The sequence below is a fragment of the Dendronephthya gigantea genome, unplaced genomic scaffold, assembly GCF_004324835.1.
Source record: "Dendronephthya gigantea isolate DGI-Jeju-01 unplaced genomic scaffold, DenGig_1.0 000873F, whole genome shotgun sequence".
Lineage (NCBI taxonomy): Eukaryota > Metazoa > Cnidaria > Anthozoa > Malacalcyonacea > Nephtheidae > Dendronephthya > Dendronephthya gigantea.
Genome location: NW_021163883.1, coordinates 1 through 3,511, shown reverse-complemented (window position 1 = coordinate 3,511; position 3,511 = coordinate 1).

Below are 3,511 nucleotides of genomic sequence, written 5' to 3'. Positions count from 1 at the left end.
CCCAACCATCCTAGTCATATCCTTTATTGTCCTCCATGCTCGTGAATATTGTGGCAAGCAAGGCACGATGGATAGGTTATGACAATGAAAACATATGAAAACACATGAACTCACATGTCTGAGGAGAAAATGGTCAAAAGTGCTTTTCGACAACACTTTGGTATTTTTCGTAATTAACGCTGATGATTGACACCTTTTTACCTACAAACTAATAAAATTGAGCTTCTTTATTTCAAATCTTGCTATAGTTTCTTGTGAACATTCGCGGAATTTGTGGGCCGAGTGTGCCTTTTTTTTCGATGATTTTTAGTTGGTTTACACAGAAGTGTTGACTACTTAGTATAGTAATAATAATTGTAGCTGTATTAAAGGGTTGGATGTATATACATTTACATTGTTTGTGCTGATCCTGCTTTTGTATTAAACGAATTCGAAGGACACAGCCCGAATTCCAAGACGTTTTTGCTACACTGGCTGACTGGCCGTATTCAAGAACATCCATTTCGGTGATTCGTAAATTGTCTACTCAAATACATATAAAAACATAAATATTTGTCAATTTCACCTAATTGCTAAAGATTGCCGACAACTTTGGGTGCGTACTAATCACAAGCCATCTTTCTGTGAATTAAGCAATCAGCTTTGTCGACCGCCTGGCAGTCGACTTGCATACGCTTTTAACCACTTATGTACCACATTAGCTTCAAGAGCTGACGTAACCAGTCTACAATAGAGACCTTACGCAAACAGGACAGCACCTTCGTAATGGCGTGAAGAAATGGCTTTGCTTCTCCTTTTGCTAATCTATGCATATATATGGTTAGCAAAAGCGGAAGCAACGCCTCAAGCCATTTCTTGCACGCCATTACGAAGGTGCCGTCCTGTTTGCGTAAGGTTTCTAATAATAGTATAACATCATGTTCTTAGCTGCATTTGTTTAGATTCTGTTTCCGTTCGAGTTGAATTTTAAACTACATTTTACTCAATATTCACGGGATATTAGTGTTTATTTTCAAAAGTATATTTTAGATGTGTTAAAATTATGCAGACTGAAACGCCACAGAGTTAGAAGATAATAACGCAAATAAATTTGACATTAGACATTTGACAATTACATTTGACTAACTTAATCATTCCCGGCGAGTAATTCCGCCTGGCGCTTTGACACTGAACCGAAAAGAACTGAAACGCTATAACTCCTTATTAAATTGCACAAATTCTCGTAGCCAATTTTTTTTCCAGACGCCTGGAAGAAATTTTAGATGCCTAGCTCAGGAGTAGAATTGCATGCGTTGCAAGTTATAAGGAAGTTGCATAGTGTAACGCCACCTTAAGGCAGTTTTCCATGATAGGCTTTGCGAAATTTTTCGTCTGATGGAAAAATATCACCTAGTGGAAAATCTGAGTTTGAGTTACAATAACATGCAACAATACATGCAAATTTGAGCACTTTTTGCCAAGCTCTAAACCGAAAGAGTAGCTGTTTAGAAACGTTGTGGTAACCAAATTTTGTTACCTTAACAATATATTTCTACAGAGGTTGTGACTGTGTTCTTCAAACTTACTATTAAAATCGTCTACAAACATTTCGACCTAGCTACGTAGTAGTAAATATCGATGTGTTTTAGATGCATGCACGGTGCTATATGATAATACAACCAAACGATAGGAAGCCAATTATTATGTCATATCAGCACATCACTGTACAAAGTTAAGGGCTGTTCACATGAGCCCATTTATCAAGATTTAACGAAGCATAAAATGACTTTGAGGTATTGGAAAAAGTCGTTTTAAACAAAACAATCACATGTTATATTGTTAGGATGATAAAACCAGAATAGTGTTATTTACTCATTTCAATTTTTGTGAAGGTATGTTTTAGTCACTTTGTTAATGTTTAAGCGACAACATTAATAAAGATACATAAACATACATTAAAAAATTTGAAGTATCAAATAGCCAATAAGGTATTCTGTGAGATTTCAGGGCCCAAAACTTTTTAACTCTCTTCCATTAGATCTAGTAAATTCTACTTCTTTGTCTTCATTTAAAAAAAAACTGAAAGATTTTTTCTTCTTCAAATATTAAAAACTTTTAATCTTTAATAACTCCAACTGTTGTATTGTATAACGATAAGTATGATGATCATGTACTCCTGTCTGTCAAAAATTAATACTGTGTAATTAGAATAAATGTTAATTACTACCCCCAAATGCACGCGTGCCCAAAGGGAGCCTAAATCTCGATAAGCCCATTGGTTTCTTTTTAGGCTTCCTTGTTGCTAACATATCATGATTTAAATGTGTGTTTATTAATTTATATTTATTTTTGTAATACTAATTAATGTATATGTATAGCAACAAATCAAAATTAAATTATTATTATTACTATAAGGTGTCCAAAAGCTGTTCTTTTAAATAATGCTGTATCTATATCTATCTAAAAACTAGGCCGTATTCTCTGGCACGAAAAGTCGCTTAGAAAACGATTTTCGTTGCCCCCCTTCGGGCACTACTTGAAAACACGATAGAAAATTAGGATAAATTATAGAAAGTCTAAATTCACTTGTTTTCACCTTCATAAACCTGCAGTTTTCGAGCATTTCATCTTCGAAAAATCAGTGAATTTGCATGTTTTGCAATACACCGACGCCATTTTGATTCAGGAAATGTTGAGGATACTTGGTGTAATATACGACATATATAGCAGATTCAGCAGTTTTATACCGGTATTTACATGAAGTTTCCAGCATTTTTGCTGTGCAAGCAGGTTTCAACAAGGAAGCTTTGAGTGGAGTTATAGTTTTTCTAAACCAAATTAGTCAGAGAAGACTTAGACAACAATTAATCGGAAAAACATCCGCCAATTTTGCTTACACGCATCAAAATCATCCACGAGCGTTTTGTTTCTAGTCAAGTTATATAAAATAATTACTACACAATTCCTTTCCAGCCTTTGTTTTATATTAACTACTTTTATAATACATTATAATACACACGTTTTCTCAACAAAACTATTTACAACATCTCAGTTTTTTGACAAAGTTAATTACCAACGTCTTTATCTTATTATCATCAATCCACTAAAAACGAATTTGTTGAGCGAAGACCCAGACATCTGTACGAAGTTTAAAGAAGTATTACAGAACAAATTTCAAACATTTTCCTTATGAAAACGTGAGAGGACATGTGAAAACTGCCAAGTTGGCCTAAGTCTAAACTTGCTGAAGTATTGGAAAATGAATCTGGAAATCCAGAAGTCAATGTTTGTGCATTTAACAACAATGCACTGATTGTAGATGCTATGGCAGTTATTCAGTCGATGAAAGGAAAATGGAAAACATTTGGCGATGATGCTCTTTTAAAAACCTCATCACGCTAGCACGAAAGTATAATTCCAAAATTATATTGTTGCAGACAGGTATCCTTAGTTGAGCATAAAGAATGCAGAGAGACAACGAAGAGCTGAAAAGTGAACACTGGAGGTCATGTAACTCTTCCTGGTGGTGTTC